Raw genomic sequence first — 18,363 nt, forward strand, 5'->3', positions numbered from 1 at the left:
TTAATTGGCTAATTATTTGCCTTGGGACTCAGCAAAAATTTCTGGTGACTTTCACTTCTCTAGCCGACTTTGTCTTTCCACACTTTCTTTGTGGGAAATTTGGAATACTGGTAATAGGTGGGTGAGTAAAATGAGTTATGCAAGGAATTTAAAGATATATTAATCTTCATTTTATTAGTAGAGGGATTTTGTTTGAAACTTGCTTGAGAATATGCTATGTAAGATATATACCCATATGATACCACTGATTGTATAACTTGTTAAAATCAAATGATAGCCACTAATGTAGGGACTGATTAATGGAATAGAGCAGGTTATGGTATGTCAGGAGTTTTTTGTTTTTTTGGGGTTTTTTTTTTGTTTTTTTTTTTTACCACACTTTGACAGTATTTTGCTTATAATCATTGTTGTTAAATGCTGCTTTGCTTTTTGAGATCCTTGGGATTAATCACGACTAGCAACAAAGTGAAAATCATGGGGCAGGATGCCTAGAGTGAGACTCCTTATTCTTGCTAAGAAAGTGGATAGCAATGAAATGAATCCAAAGGTTGACTGTGTTTTCCTGAGTCAAGATGAATATGGTAAAGGTGACATATAGAAAGAAAGAAGATGAACATGAATGTAAAAGTTACATGTAGGTAACATAGAATTGGGGAAGATACATGTATATGTGTGTGTCTATGCAAATAGATATATAATATTATATATGTAATGTGTATATATTATTTTACATAGGTAATATATAGAAAAATTTCTGGAAAACCAAAAATTTCAGATAGGAAGATATCGTTAGTATAAGAGAAAAAAGTCAAATTTTAAGGCCTCAGAGCTGGTCCTGTCATGGGCTAATTTGTGATTGTGAGAGCAGCTTAAAGAATTTTGTGTGTTTTAAAATCATTCACAGGGTTTAAATGATGGGAAAGTAGACAAAAGCCTGAGAGTGAGAAAATTTAAATCTAGCAACATGTAAGATTATGTTTAAGGGTATCTTTTATGATACTGTTTTGTGGTATTGTTTGGAGGAGGGGAAAAAGAAAGGAGAAGTCAAAAATTTATTGCTGTTTAATTTGAATTTGAACTATGTCCATCTTTCATAAGCATTCCAATTGTGTATGACCAAGGTGGATTAACTAGATCTATTAACCTAAAAAACATTAGTGTACAAAAATTGGTTTCATTGTTAGATATACCTTGAAGAACAAGAAAATTGTTTTTAATCAATTTTGTGATTACATGAAAGGGCAACTGTGATGATCTAGCTGAGGGGACTGGGGCTATTTTGTTTAGAAAATAGAAGACTTTGGAAGAGTTGGGAAAACTCCATATGAAGTACACTTGTTCTCTGTTATTTTAGGCTAAAATTAATTTTAAATGAGAGAAGGTATAGAACTAGGCGACGGTGAAGAAGCAGTTAACTCCAGGTCATTCGGTTGCTTAGGCAGAGTTTGAACATCAGGAATGTTGTAGAGGGAATTTCCTGTTGATTGTACTAGATTAATGTAAAAGTCCCCTTCAAATCTTAAACATTTTTTATAATGTAATAAAGTGATTTATTACAGTATGAGCGTATGTTCTGCTAAATCTGTATTTAAATACTGATAGCTAACTTATCCACTGGTTACATATCCACCAAGCTCAACTTACCCATAACCAGGAAATAAATTAAAGAATTAACCCGCACTTCCAAATTATAACACAAGCTACATGCTTTTCTCAGGTCCTTATTTAGTTTATTTACGTTTTTTTTTTTTTAGACATAGTTCTAATAGGCTTAATTAACTGGTATCTAACTCTACAGTATATTAGAAGCAGCAAATTGTTAGTGTGCCGAGTGCTCCTAATAGAGGCGGGCACATTAAGAAGGAAGGGCAAGAAGAAAGTCAAAAAGCAGACCACCTAATTTTAAAATTGTAGTAACCCAGGGTCATTTGATTAGACAAACATAACTCTGTGTTAATGGATGTTCAAAGTGATAATCCTGGCTGAACTTAAATAATTTATGTTCAATATTTTCTAATTAAGAATAATATCTAAATTTTAGAAAGATTTTTTCAGTATGTTTAATAAAGGAGAGATTTTGGCATTTGGAGAGGCTGCTTTGTATAGTGGAAAGAGCATGGACTCTAGAATAGTAAAGACTGGTTTGAATCTACTAGGTGTTCTGTTAACTAAGCTTGTTATTCATTCCAAACTTCAATCTCATCTGTAAAATAGGAATTTGCTGAAGAGTAAAGATAACGAATGCAAAAGGTTTGCCTATGTTGGGTGATAAATAAATGATAACTATTATTACTTCATTAATAACATAAAGCTTACTCTACCTCAAATGTTTTAATTGTACAAGTAATCCATGTCAACTTTACAAAAATTAGCTTGTATAAATAAATAAGGGGAGAGAGAAAGAGAAATATATTAGGATGTATGTCACCAAAAAAGAAAAATAATAAAGTCACCTATAACCTTCTATCATTGTTAATATTTTAGTGGCATGCTTTATTTCTAAACTGCTTTGACATTCCTGCAGGATGGCACTTCTGAGTAGTGACTGCTGAAACTGAGTCTACATTATTATTACTGTTGGGAAATTTAGTCACTACACCTTCTAATCAGAATATTCAGTGAAAGATTGTGATATGGCACAATGCTAATTTGAAGAAAGCCTTAGTCTTGGTAAATTTTGTTGTACTGAACCAGTTTTGTATAGTAGGGGATGTAGGTTGATGTTCTGGACTCAGAAAGCCTGAATGAATCCTGACTCCACTATTTACTAGGTAAACTACCTGAATTTCTTAACTTCTCCATGCCTCTATTTTTTCATCTGTAAATTTAGGATAATAGTAGTATCTAATTCATGGGATTGTGGTGAGGAGTAAATGAATCTACATAAAATGCTTGAGCAGTGCCTGGCACAAAGTATATACTCAGTAAATATTACTTGCTATTATTATTATTAATTTTTAAGAGCTTAATGTTTTCTTGGGGGGAAAAGGCAGGTTTATAGGAGCTCATAAACGAAAAAGAAACAAGTTAGAATGAGCACAAAAATAGTGATTTATGATATGTTTTTCATATGAACTTTCAAAGTGGTCTGAATTTTTTCATTCTAAGGCTTTGTTACTTTTTCTTTTTGTTTAAATATTTTTAGACCTTGATATTTCTAGTTCAGTTTCTTTCTCTACTCCACGATATCAACTTCATTTTATGCCATTTCTTCCAACAAATTATGTTGACCATGCTTTCAAAGATCAAAAACCCTTTAAGACAATCAGATGTCATGGCTAGTGAGCAAAGAGTTTCAGGAAATTATCATTAAATCAGTTTATCTTACCACAGCCCAAGGTATTTCTGTAAGAACTTTAAATTCTATTGCAATTTAGAGTGAAGAATTTTAAAGAGATAAGCCAATGAACATATTTAGCCATTCTGTACACTATATCTTTTTAAAATCTTTGTTTCCTTTTCTTTTTGTTTTTTTGTTTTTTGTTTTTTCTTTCAGCATGGCATCTAGTTATCCGATTAATTACTGGCCAAAGAGTTATAGTTTTTCAAAATCCTTTCACAATTTTTATTAGACTTGCTAGTAGAATTTGTGTGTGTGTGTGTTTTGTTTTGTTTTAAAGCATCAAGTACAAGTTTTTGAAGACCCTGGGGCCTACCATCATTACGCATTCAAGATTTGAGTCTGAATAACTTCATCAAGACTTAGATCCTCTTCAAAAGCCTCAAGTCTCATCTGCATTAAAGTTCTCCATTGAACCCTGTCACAAAAGTAAAAGCTTCTAGAGACTAAAATCTGTTAATACATTCCATTTTATATCTTTTTTTCTGATTTCTCTTCAGTTTCCTTTGCCTTTAGGGTCTTTTATATTGCTTAAATTCCTTTTGACTAGAGCCAAGGAAACAATGCTTTCCAAAAGAATATATGTCCTGTGGCCTTAAGTTTTCATTGGTAGAGAAACACACTTGGCTCGATAAGTTTAAAATCAGGTCTTTTGTTATATTCTATAAAAACTTGAATCAACAATAAGAAAATGGGGATGAGGTGGTAAAAATATTTGAGGTCAGATCATATTCTCAATGGCTATGTGGTTTAGAGAAAAGAGCCTCAACCTAAGAATTAATGGTTCTTATTCTCTCTGCCTTTTATTTGATAACTGGGTAAGTCACTTAACTGCTCTGAACCTTAATCTTCATCTTGAACCTTGAACTTCATCTCTGAAGTAAATTTAATATTTTCCCTGCCTACCTCACAGGGTTGTTGTGAGGATCAAATGAAATAATGTACATAAAAAGGACTTTTATATAAAATGTGCAGTGCAGTACAAACATAAGGTCCTATTAACATAGTTGTAAGTCATTCTCTCAGTTCTTGGGCCTGGGAAGGTACGTGATTTAAACACACTGAAAAGCATGTGCCATGTCCAGGCTGGATACATGGTAACAAGGTTATGATAATTTTTATTTTCTCTGAGTAAATGGAGTAATCTTGTGGGCTAATTCTAAGAAGGAGGAAAACTATAAATTTCCCTAAAATTATAAATTAACATTGATAATGCTCTAGAGCTGTTACATATTGTAACATATTCATGGTTTGCAAAACTTGTTATTAAGTTGTGACTTGCATTTTTTTTTTTAAATGAAAGAACATAGAGCAGAAAATTTCATGATGTATCCCACCTGGTAAGAGTAAATATTGTTTTAGCTATATATGTGTATGAATGTGTGTGTGTTTGTGTACTTGTTCATTAAATAAAATGCATTTTTCCTACGAGTTGCAGTTGCTGATCGAGGAGTATCATTTTAGTACAAATGCCTTTCTGCACATTTAGATTCTTAGAAGACTTTCTTTTCACTCCATATGACATGTAACAAAGGAATTAACAGTTAATATCAGTTTGACTTTTGGTGAATTAATGATTATATGTGTGTGTGTACATACATACAGACACACACACACACACACACACACACACACACATATATATAGACTGGGCTATGGTGGAAGGCCTTCTGGATATTTTATTTAATATTCTAATAATATCTACTTTGACATCTAGACTATTGTGACAATGTTGGCTCAACCTCATAATAGTAGTAATAGTATATGAAATGTTTTTTCTTTGAAAACATTTTTACTATGATCTTTCTGGCCTATAAAAGACTCCCACTTAGCTTAATATTGTTTGGGGCTTCCATGGAGATAGGCTGTAGAGAATATAGTTAGCATGACTAGGAGTTTGATAGTCTCTAGAAGAGAAAATGCCAAATTTTCTTTGAATAACAAAATTTATCTATAACAATTTAAGATAAATAAGTCACTGGCATTAACTTATCCAACTGTTTTTCTAAAAACAGATATCTACCTTTTTGGTAATAGCATTAGTTAGGAATAGATGAGTTTTATAGACTCTATGAGTGACAGGGAATGACTTCTTCCAAGGGTTGTACATTCCAATTCATGGTGAAGAACTGATTCTTTAGTGTACTGAAAAATTACATTTGGTGCCCTGTGAGTACTCTTTTAAGCTTGAATGGAATAATATAGAACATATTGATTTTCCTCTCTTATAAATTATAATCCTAGCAACATGAATATTTATCAGAAGATTTAAAATGTAGAATCCAACTGCTTCATTTTTCTGAACTGTCATAGCCAAGCTTCATGTATTGGTAGAAACAACAAATTGCATTGATTGTGCAGATCTGAGGCACTTTTGTGTGTGAGAATTGACAGCAGTGACATAAAGGTTCGTTTTCATATATGATCAACTTTTTGTTGTTCCTCCGCCACAAAAGGATCACATTGGTATTTACCCCTTCTCCGTGGAGAAAGTTGGATCTGCCCACAAAAAGTTCAAGAAAAATAGTTAGGCAGCCTCCGCCATCCTTGACCTTCCCTCCTGAATCTAATCCATCATCAAATTCTGTCTTTTCTACCTCCTTAGTATCTTTTAAACTATCCATCTCTTTTTGTTCTCACATTCACTACACTTATTTATGCTACCATAATCTTTGTATGCACTTCAACAATAGCTCTTGACTGGTCTCCTGACTTCAATCTTCCTGCCTCTAACCTCATTGCATTTAGAATCATTTTTAAAAAATACAACTCTAATATTTTTGGTATCCCGGTTTAAACTCTTGGTATCTTATTGACCTTGGAATTCAACCCCAAATCTTCAGTTATTATTCTTTGTCCACTTAGTTCCACCCACAGTGATCCTCCAATTCCCTGAAGCTGCCTTTCTTTTCCCTTCAGAGTTTTTTTGCGGATGCTTTCTGCTTGGAATGTTCTTGTCCCTCTTACCCCTCATCACTTAACTTACTTATATCACCAATCTCACCTTAAATATTTTTTTTTCAAAGACGTTTCACTGCAGCCTAGGCTAAATTAGACTGACCTCCCTCATTATTCTTTTATGAAGCACCCAGTTCACCTAACACCTAACATAGTTGTAATTATTTACTTAATTATTTGTCGATATTCTTACCCACAAGCCTAAAGCTTCATGAGGGCAAGGACTGATGTATGTTTTATTTACTACTATATGCCCAGTGCTTAGGAAAATCCTAGTAAATAGCATGAATTCAGTAAATATTTGTACATTAATTCTTTCCACAGCTACCACTCTTTTCCTTTGGACATTTCACATACTGTAAATTCTCGGTTATTTAACTTCTTTTGTTCAGAACCCTCCCATTGCTTCTCATCTCACTCAGTTATAAGCCAAAATCTTTAGAATGGTCTCCTGGGCCTTATCTGATCTGTCTTTGCTCTCTCCTTCTCTCTCTATCATCTCCTGTTAGTCAGCCCCAAGTTGGTCTCCTCGCTGATCCTCAGAAATGCAAAGCTTTCTTCTGCCTCAGGAACTTTGTACTTGGTATTCCCTGTGCCTAGAATACTCTTGCCTTCGATATCTATGTGGTTTAATTCCTCATCTTCAGATCCTCCAGGTCATGATTTGTCACCTCAGTAAGGCCCTCTCTGACTATCTTATTTAAAATTGTAGCCTTATCAGCACCCCATGGCAACTTTATTCTCCTTCCCTGCTTTATTTCTCCCCATGGTACTTATCTTTGACTGACCTTGTTCACCAGTGTTTTCGCTAGCACCCACAATTGTGCCTGAAACATGGTACATACTTAGAACTTATTTATTTAATGAATGAGTTTAATTTGTACTCAGAGATGCATATTTGGGACAATAAGACCTATAACCGGAATTGTGGGGACTTAATATTTTTTAATGATTTTAAAAGTTGAGTTAATTAAATTTACATCTTGCTCTGTTCTAGAAAAATATTTGAAGTGGCTTCTAAAAACAGTACAATGGGATGAAGACATATAGTATAAAGAATACAAAACAAGGAGAATGTAATGGTAATATTAAGCTGAGTAAAGTTAATGTATAAAACATCCTCCATTATGGCTAAAAGCAGGCTGTAAATTTGACTCATAAATTTAACTCTTAGGTTGCTCAGAAATGATAATTGGACTGGAATCATGAATTTGTTCTTTGGCACAAGTCACAGACATTTGAGGCTTACCCAGGAACCCAGAGAACCTATTTGATTTAACTATAAGAAATTGTGAAATTGCTCTTCTAGAAAAAAATTGCTTTCTGTGTTAGGAAATTCCCTATTGGTATAAAATAGATAGTGCCTATTCATGATGAAGCCTCTGCTACATCCAGAAATGGCAGTCATGGCTAACAGCCTCTGTTTATATTATGTCCGGGTCATTTCCAAGTTGATTCAAACTTAGTAATTGGATATTTTTGAAAGTCTGCTATCAAAGATACTAACCAGCATATTAATTACTCTAGTTTCTCTGACTCTGATGATGAGGTAGTATGAGAGTCCAGTGGTTATGGCTTCCTTTTGAGGTAGATAATTGGTGACTGATAAGTAGGTTTTTTGTTTTGCATTATATATGTATATCAAATTGTAATGTTGTACACCTTCAATTAATACAAGGTTATATGTCAATTATATCAATAAAACTGGAAAAAATAATTTTTTGTATAATCAACAACTGGATTAGGTTGGAGGACTGGGTTGAAAGCGGGGAGCTAAACCAACATTAGACTTGTAGAGAAATAATGAAAATATGTATTTTTTAAAAAAATTATTTATGCTCCACATATTTCAAAGAAAAATGTGAGGAAACATAATAAGAACACCTCAGAACCATTAAAATGGGGGTTGAGATGGGGGTGCAGAAAGCCCTATACCCAAGGCTTAGGTGCATAAGGCCTGCCTAAGATTGAGGCTGGAACAAGAGAACCAAGATGGCACTGAATAACACAACAGCAGTCTACTTGAGGAGGGCCAAGGATTTAGAGAGAGCACCTCCTCTGTGGCATAGGCATGCAGTGACTACTGACAGCTGAGAGCGGAATAGGAACACTGAGTACAACCCCCAAGTATCTCATGCTCCACACTAAGCACAAAGATACTGCCCATTGCTGCAGGAAGGTGCACAGAAGGTAACTATAGCAACAATAAAACAACACAGCTCGGCTGTTGACTAGATTATCTTTCATTGGGATTTAAGTTTACCTGGCTGTGTGGTACAGAGGAATATGCATGCCCATTTCCATGCTCATTTTTTTCCCTCAGTTTGTATGGTTATTCTATAGACAATGTCTGGTATTCAATAAAAAATTACAAAATATGCGAGAAAACAACAACCCATTTTCAAGAGATAAAGCGATCAATAGATCCAGATCCAGAGATGATTCGTGTTGGAACTATCAGGTAGGGGCTTTAATTAATCTGTTAAAGAATCTAGTAGAAAATGTGGGGCGTGTGCATGAACAGATGAGGAATGTTAGAGAAATGTGAACTATAAACAGAATCAAATGGACATACTAAAATAAAAATTATGATATCCACAATGAAGAACTCCTTTGACAGGTTAATCAACAAACTGGACACAGCCAAAAAGGGAATAAATGGACTTGAAAATAGGTCACTAGAAATTATCCAGACTGAAGCACAAAAAGAAAAAAAGAGTGATGTGAGAAGAAAAAGAAATGATAATGTGGCACAACCTTTCCCCAGTATCTAGTTATTCATATTGATGGATAGAGGGAGTCAGCACTTGCCACTATATTATCATTGCCATTTCTCTTCATTTTTGTATTCCTTAATGCTTCTCTGTTCCAGAGCTTTCTGCTTCTGACATTCATAGTGGTGAATGGAAGCTACACCCAACTTTCCAGAAGAAAGCCAGGTTCTTTTCGTGGAATTTAAGACAACTTCCTAGGAGTTGAATCAGAAGGCAATTCGGATTAAGCTGTTTTGTGTCTCAAAATTATGTATTTGAAGAGCTCAAACCAGTTGTGCCTTGATACAGCTGGTACCTTAATTTTCTCCTGCTTTAGAATGAGTTTCCTAGGAATATTCCTACTCCAAATAGTAGTCGCCTTTGTTTCTTCCCTTCTCGGAGAATGTTAGTATAGCAATCCCATGTATTTATTGTCAGCCCCAGAAACATCTTTACGCATTTTCTTGGCAGCCCAGGACAGTCCTCAGACCCCTTAAGTTTCCCTGATGTTTCAGAGAAGATTCCAGCCACTGTTACAAAATAGTGTAGAGATATTCTAGGAAAAATATTAAAAAGTAGTGCTCCCTATTACCTCCCCAGTACTCTTTCTCTATTCACTCATTTATCCCTGATCTCAACTTCTGAAACACCAGTATATTCTGTAGAAACTCAGGTTGTGAAATGTTTGATGTTTTTCTATCCTGAAACAGCTTTTGTAAGCAAGATAGATGACTGGGCTAAAATTCCAGGGCAACACTTGTTGTACTTTCACCTTATGAAAATGAGAGAGAGAAATGCCAAGGGTGAAACTAGAGGTGTGGCCTAGATTGGGGAAATATTTTGTTTCTATTCTAAATCATCCCCACTGTTGCTTATGACTATGTTGATTTTCAGTGGTTTAGAATTAGTTTCATGATCCCCTCATACTGGAAAGGATGGATTTCCCATAAGCCTTTTCATAGTAGATCTGAAATAACTTTCTCTTGGTGAAAATGTGTATTTTAAACCTTCCAAAATAAAGCAAAAACAAAAATACCTTGCTAGCATCTAAATTTTAAGGTAATTATATTAATATAGCAGGAATTAATTATGGAATCAGATTCCCACTTCAGCATGATATATTCAGTGTTTGACATACTTATAAATGGTCCTGTCTTTGATACCTTGAAACTGTATCAAGGGTCATTTTCTTGAATTGGATAAATATATGAATTTTTCTCTGTATAATTGATCCTATAAATACCTAATGTCATTTATATTTAAATTTGATCTTTTTAAAAATGGCCTAAGGGGAAAAAAAGCCTTTTATTGTGTGTAAAGTTTATTGATTCATCTGTAATATAATATTTGAGTTCAAGGTGCAGAGACAGATACTACTTGGCATACCATTCTAATGTATCATGTGAAAGTAGTTTCTATTTGAAACTTCCAGATAGATACTCCAGAACTGATGGGGGAATTCCAGTAAGGTTAATCGCCCATTAAAACTTGGAAAAAAAGAAAAAACAAAGGGAAAAAAATTGCCTTCGTGTAAACATTAACCTACCTGCTTTTAAGTGGCTTTAAAAAATATTCTAAAGGGAGAGCTCGAACTGGATTTTTTTGTATTTTATTTTAAATCAAAAATAGTAAATACAGGGAGACAGTACAGGCAGGAATTCTTAAAAAATGATTTTGTTGTGTTTTCCTTGGTACTTATATCAGTTGAAACAGACTCAGTTTTTGCTCTTGAAGCTTTATAAACCTGCCCTTAAATGACATTGACAAACAGACAAGCATTTGACTATACAAACATTGCCGCATATACATGATGAATTAAAGTATTGTCATTCTGTAAATGTCTTTTGTATGGTCTAAATACACAGTGAAACGTCTGTTTAGAAAATAGCGAGAGGAGTTATTCATCCATAGGCTGGCAGTTTATTCAGTCCTGATTCTTTATATCCAGATTTTATTTAATGTTAAAATTTGCATATATGGTGCCTCATAAAATTATAGCATCTTGAATTTAGTTTTAATTTTAATTATTGTATGGCTTTCAAATCTTTTATTGTGGTTGTGTATGAGTCAGTAGGGCCTTTGTGAAAGATTTAGTGTCTGACCTGCAGTGTTCTGTATAATTTGGTGCTTGCTGTCCCTCCTAACCCATGTACCTCATACTATTGCAGAGATGGAAGATACATTTGCTGTCTGCCTTTGGACAAAGTAGGGCTTTTATAAATGATATTTATTAAATGTGGAGTAGATAGAAAATATTTATAAAATATACATAAGGTTTATGAAATTAGAGAACATATGCATACTTACAGCCTAGTTCAAAAAAAGCGAAGTTACCATTACTTCTAGTATCTCCTGTGTATTCCTCTGATCCCATACTTTTCTTGCTCCCTCAGAGGTAGTAACCAAAGTTCTGAATTTTGTGTTCATAATTTTCTTGCTTCTTTCAGTAGTTTTATCACATACCTGTATATTCTAAACAGCATACTTATTAGTTTTACATGTTCTTGAACTTTATAAAAATGGAGTCGTACTGTGTGTATTTTTTCTGGAACTTCATGGTTTTGTTACTCAACATTATAATCTTAGATTTATTTATCCAAGTCAATGTATATAGTTATTGCTCATTAGTTTTCACTATTGTATATTATTACATTGCGTGAGTGTTCTGGCACTTAATAGCAGAAGAACTGATTGATGGATATTTGGGATGTTCCAGTTTTTAATTATTACAAACATTGCTCCAAATATATACATATAACTCTGTATATGTATCTGCTGTACATAGGTAAGAACTTCTCTATCAATGTTTCCCAGACTTTTTCGTTTGCATTAAAGAAGCTGTGTCTCTGGCCTAGGGGCTTCTGCTTGGCCGGAGGGCTGAAGAGAGCCATATCTGGGCATACCTATAACCCGTTAACTGCATACTCAGGTTCCATGGCACAGTAGTTGGGGAGCTCTGCTGGGTGTGTTCCTGAGAGTTGAATTGCCGATTTTAGGAACATGCTTCTTCAGCTTTTCTAGGTAATACCAAATTGCATGCTGGTCTTAATATTTACATTTAATTCACATTCGAAGTGCTTGATGAATTCACATTCCCTGAATATATAAGACAAAAGGCAGTCTTATATAGAGAATTCTACCAATCTCATGAAGGTCAAGTAGGAAAAGAAAATTTTTTATCCCCTAGGATATCAATTCAGATTTGCTTTCTCAAAGCATAATAATGTCAAAATTCCTTTAAAACGTGGCAGCAGAGAGTTAGTTACAGGCAATAGATGATAAGAAGTGACAACACATTCCCCCATAGTTGTTATTAATTGTGAAAGGCACCCCCCTAGGCTGAATGAAATATTCCGAGAGCTGTAATTCAGTCTTTAGGTTTAGTATTGCATTAGCATTTTGTTTCTTAACCTCAAAAGGTACCTTCAGACAATGTATGCAAGGTGGAGTAATAAGAGCTATTTGCTGTGTAACTCTTAGCTTAGAAGCCCAAATATGTAGAAAAGAAGATGGTTTGTTTTGACTATTTGTAAAATTGGTTTTCTTTAAACAATAAAAATCTCTATCTGACTTACATTAGGGTAATAAATGATGATGATATTAATATCTCCACTCAGATGACATCAGACTAAACTTGAATCGATTTTAGAAAAATTACTAACCCGATATATTTTTCCCACGACATTTTCAAGAAGCTTCTGTATATTATTGTTACTGCTCGAATGACTTTCTCACGCAAAAGATATAAAAGAAATCTTTACTTGGTGAGAAGTATTGCCTCGTGGCTTGTAGACTGAGGCTATTTAAAATTAGATGGAAAATATCAGAGAAAGCTTTCAAATTTATGCTTAGCCTGGTTTATGAAGACCTATTGCCAAAGTAGTGTTTTAATTTAATTGGCAGAGAGTTCTATATGAGAACTGCACTTCCATTTTACTGGTATACTATGTATTACACGTACATCAATTTTCAGGGTTTTTTTTTTATAAATTAGAATTTGAAGCGCAGTCACCAATTCTTGTATTAACACTTACATGTACAGTAGGCATGTATTCATATGCATTCATATACAGTAGTTTCCCCCCTTATCTATGAGGGATACATTCTAAGACCCCGCAATGGATGCCTGAAACCACATAGTACCAAATCCTATATACAGAAAGTCTCCACTTAAGGTTGTCAGTGGTTCTGCAACTTTATTTGTTTATTTATTTTTAGTTCTGCAACTTTAAGTGAAACAATGTATAATGAAACTAATTTTACCATTGGCTAACTGATATAAACAAGAGTTAAGTTCCCGGTGGCATCTCATCAACATTATAATGAAACATTGTTGAACAAAATGATGTTATTCAAGGTCCTGCTATATACTTTTTCCCCCTAAACATGCATACCTATGATAAAGTGTAATTTATAAATTAGGCACAGTAAGAGATTAACAACAACAATAATAAAATAGAACAATTATAACAATATGCTATAATGTTATGTGAATGGTGACATTGGTTAATGAAATACAGTAAGTTTCAAATGTACTCAAAATATCTTATTGTACTATACTCACCTTTTCACGTCAAAGAAGCACTTTATAACTTTTCTTTGGCATTGCCAGCATCACTACTCTTGTGCCTTAAGGCCATTATTAAGTAATATAAGGGGTACTTGAACACAAGCAATGAGATACTGAGGCAGGAAATCTGATAACCGAGACAGCTACTGAGTGACTAACGGGTGGATACCTGTACAGTGTGAATATGCTGGACGAAGGGATGGTTCACAAGATGGAGCAGGATGATGCAAGATATCATCATGCTACTCAGAATGGTGCAAAACCTAAAACTTATCAATTGTTTATTTCTGGAATTTTCCATGTAATATTTTTGGACTACAGTTGATTGTGGCTAAAAGAAACCACAGAAAGTAAACTTGGAGCTAAGGTGGGACTACTGTATATACATATATATGTGTATGTGCACATATACCACACAAACATACGTAAGTGTATATGTATATACATTATCTGCATATGTGTATATATACATATATGTATGTATTGTATAGTATTGGTTGTTACTTAGTATTATAGTCATCATTCTCAAATAGCATTATGCACTGAGTGTAGTTGACAGTGTGACTTCCCTCTAAGTGTGTAGCTAAGCTCTAGCTATAGACATAAAGGATATATAATATATAATGACATAAATAGCAATAGCAAATAGTGGTAAATATGATAAATTCAAGATTTTGTTCATTATTTTTCTTCTTTGGAAATGAAATAGTTATTGTAATTTGCCCAGTGAGGCAATAGTTCATAAAGTTACTTTTTAAATTATATGTATTCTCAGTTTTAATAACAAGCATATGTTTCAGCATAGCTGACCATTATGATTTCTACCCAAGTACCCATTCATAGAAGTGAAGAATGAATTAGTAGCACTAGAAGTAGGAAGGTCGCCTCCTATAAAGACATTCTATACTTGCAATTTTAGGATTTGTCTTAAAAGCTCATGCAAATTTTGCATTCTTCACAGTTTCAATACATTTTCCTCCAAATAAAGCTAATGCTGCATAAAGATCTATCCTTGTTTGAGAAGCATGATAATAAATGGAATCCTATTTCCCAAAGGCCGTTAAATTAGAAGTGCTTCCTTGTAAGAAAATTTTGATTTCTGTGGTCTGGGTTCCATTTAGGCTTTACTGAAAGTCTAAAAGTTCCCTTGAGTCACCTCTTCTTCCATCAATGACCTTTCTCTCTTTTTAACCAACTCTCCTATGGTCTTTTGTATCATTTCTTGGACAGTGCATTTGATGGAACCCTTCTTCTTTGGTCTTTATTTTATCTTGGTTTCTAGGAAATGTCTCTATCCTATTTCTTTTCCAAACCCTTTGGCCATTCCTTTATCATCTTTTTTGCTACTCTTTTCCCCTACTTGTGTTTCTGTCATCAGCTGAGTTTTAGCTTCTCCTTTCTTACTCTATATCACCTTTCTCAGCTATCCCAGTTCTGTCCTCTCACCTGAACTCTCATCCTATAATATCCAGATGCCTTTTAGTCAATTTAACTAGGACATTTCAAGGTCACATCATCCTTGGCATTTATAAACTCACTCCGACATCCCCAGTGCCTGGCACAGAGTCTGGCATAGTACAAACCAACGAATACTTAGACAATGAATTAAATGAATCTGATTTCCCTTTAAACCAGCTTCCTCCTCTAATTTTCATCTTTTGTCACTGGTGTCACTATTCTTAACTCTGCACTCTGCTATTGCAAATATTTTGTTGATTTTTTTTTCTTTCGAAATGTATCATATGTGTAGTAGTTCTTTTCATTGTATTTTCATGACTTTTACCCTATCAAAGCCCTTGTCACCTCATGCCAAGGTTACTCCTACAGTTTCCCATCTGGCCTCTTTGGCTCTAATCTCTCCTCTCGCCAAGCTTTTTCTACCATAGCTATCTTAATACTTTATAAATACTCGTTTATTTCTGATTTAATAAGCTTTTTATTTTTAGAATAATTTTAGATTTACAAAAAAGTTGCCAGAACAGTACCTTTACCCAGTTTCTCCTGTTGTTAACATTTTATATAACCATGGCTCATTTGTAAAAATTAAGAAATTAACAATGGCACATGACTATTAGCTAACATGTAGACTTTATTCAGTTTTTACCAGATTTTCCACTACAGTACTTTTTCTGATCCAGGATGCCACATTGCTATTTAGCATATCTTTACTTTTAAGTAGCTAATACCAGCTTTGGTAAAAATTCAGAAAGGACAAAAGGATATATAAGTCTTCTCACCTCTGAACCACAGCTATCCAGTCCCTTTCCTAGAGACCAACTATTGTCTCTTGTTTCTTGGATATTCTTTCAGAGAGATTCTTCATGCATGTGCCTGCGCACACATACACACACACTCAAACGTATACAAAAATAGTTGCATTCTAAATATACTGCTCTGTACCTTACTTTTTAAACTTAACATAGCTTGATCATTCTTTGTTAGTAACATAAAGTTGCCTTTTGTTTTTATTCCAGCATCCCATTGGATATCTGTACTGTGATTTGATTGACTAACACCCTACTGATTAACATCTACTTTTGCAAACAATGTTGCAATGAATATCCATAGACATATGTCATTTCACATGTGTATGTTTTTAGTTATTGCTGGGTAAAAGGTTATGTGTGTTCATAATTTGATTGCCAATTTGCTTTCCAGAGAAGTGTTACCAATTTATCCTCCATTATTTCCCCATAATCTCACCAACATTGTGTCTTATGAGACTTTTGGAATTTTGCCAATTTGATTAGTTAAAATATAGGTTAAAATTATGTCATTGTATTTTTAATTTGCATTTCTCTTAATAATAAATGTGGTGGTGTGTCTTTTTATATATTTAAGAGCCCTTTATATTTCTTCTTCTGTGAACTGTCCATATACTTTGATTTTTCAATTAGGTTATTAAAGTATTCTTGTTATATTTTTTTGCTTTAAAATCTTTCAGTTCTTCCTGTTTTCTGATATATTAAGTTAAAATCCTAGTCCCCTTTTCAAAACTTTACATCATACATTTCAATTCCAATTTCACACTACTTTTCAACAACCATTACTGCTCCGACCAGTCTGGATTTTATACTCTCCTAAGGGCGCACCATGCTCGTTCCTTCTTCCATGCCTTCTTTTCACTGTGTTCTCCCTCTTTCCCCCTCCACTTATGCCTCCTCTTTTGAGAGAGAGATCGTTGCCACTTGCTACAGTTGAATAAACTTCCTTTTGATTTCAAGTAAACCTCTAGAAAGAATAATTAACTGAATTTATAAACTCTTAAAAAAGAAAATAATCTCTAAAAGTATCAGATTACAAAAAAAAAAAACAAACAAAAAACAAAAAAACAACTGCTCAATGTAAACTAACTACATCTCCCTTAACAGTAGAGTTCTAGTGGGTTGGTATGCTATCGCCATATCTTTACTTATTAAGGTATTTATTCTTCTGATATGTTTGAGAAGTTAAAAAAAAAAATGTAAGCTGTGTGAGAGTAGGTGGTTTTGTAGCTGATCATACTTGTGTACCCAAAGAGTTTTGATTTATGAATCAATGTCAAACTGAAGGTCTCTAAACAACTCTGTTGTCTGTTTCAGAACTCTGTTCTTGATCTTGACTGCTCAATGTTTATTTACTAATAACTTGATGATGAATACATGGGAATTAAGTAAGTGCAGTTAGGCTTAAAAAGGATACTTCCCATGACTGAGTACACAGGATGATTCAAAATTATCTTAATAGTTTGGAAGGATAGGCTAAAACCAATACATTGTAATTTTAAAAGATTGACTATAAAGCTCTGCATTTCAACTCTAAAATTAGTTGGAAAAAAAATGAGGGTAGAGTCAGGCACCTGATTTGAAGTAGTTTGTGTGACAAAAATTTAGGGGTCCACTAACTTAAGAGTGTAATGCATTGAAAATCTAAAACAATCTTGAATTGCGTTTATAAAAGTACATCCAGATTAAGAAAATTAATAGTTCCACAATTATTTTGTTCTTGATCAGATCGCATTTGGGGTATTCTATTCAGATATTGTATTTTTAAAGGGACATTTCGAAATTAAAATACGTATATTGTTTTTCTATTGCTTCTATAACAAATTGTAGCAAATTTAGTGGCTAAAACAATGCAAATTTATTATCTTGAAATCTATAGGTCAAAAAGCCAACATGGATCTCACTAGGCTAAAACTGAGATGTCACTGGGGCTGCAACCCTTTTTGGAGGCTCTAGGGAAGATTCTGTTTCCATTTTCTAATGTCTAGCAGCCCCCTTCCTCCATCTTCAAAGCCAGCAAGAACAATTCAAGTCCTTATTTCACTTCTCTCTGACCACAGCTAGGAAAAGTTCCCCTCTTTTAGAGGATTCATGTGATCGCATTGGACCCATCTGGATAATCTCCCCATCTCAAAGTTCTTAACCTATTTGCATTTGCAAAGTCTATTTTGCCATGCAAGCTAACATATTCACAGATTCTGGTGATTATGGTGTGTATAATCTTTTTTGGGGGCGGGGGGAAGAGGGACAGCCATTAGTCTGCCTACCCCAGTGCTTATTGCATGGGATCACCAGGATATTGAAGGAGCTAAATTGGATACAGAGAATCAGACAAAGAAGAATTGAAGGTTCTTCTTTAATTCTTCCCAAAATTTCATGCCTAAGAAAGAATAAGATAATGTTTATAAAGTGATTAGTGTAGTAAGTACATAATAAATGGCTTCTGCTTTGAAGGCTAATGCTACAAATTACAGAAAT

The 18,363-nt window shown here is 34.0% G+C and overlaps 1 protein-coding gene across 3 annotated transcripts in view; it reads left to right on the plus strand.

Moving 5' to 3' along the window:
• MAP3K13 (mitogen-activated protein kinase kinase kinase 13) overlaps positions 1-18,363 on the plus strand; it is a 131,531-nt gene that overhangs the window by 3,740 nt on the left and 109,428 nt on the right. Inside the window, exon 3 of one of the 3 annotated variants that reach the window (XR_439377.2) lies at positions 3,621-4,771. The exons of 1 other annotated variant lie outside the window; for it this stretch is intronic. The gene's annotated coding sequence lies outside the window, so the exon portion shown is untranslated. Of the gene's footprint in view, positions 1-3,496; positions 3,584-3,620; positions 4,772-18,363 lie in introns of those variants that run through there. One more of the 3 variants, XR_003044275.1, reaches the window with a different exon arrangement.

The sequence above is a fragment of the Pteropus alecto genome, unplaced genomic scaffold (genome assembly GCF_000325575.1).
Source record: "Pteropus alecto unplaced genomic scaffold, ASM32557v1 scaffold88, whole genome shotgun sequence".
Classification (NCBI taxonomy): Eukaryota; Metazoa; Chordata; class Mammalia; order Chiroptera; family Pteropodidae; genus Pteropus; species Pteropus alecto.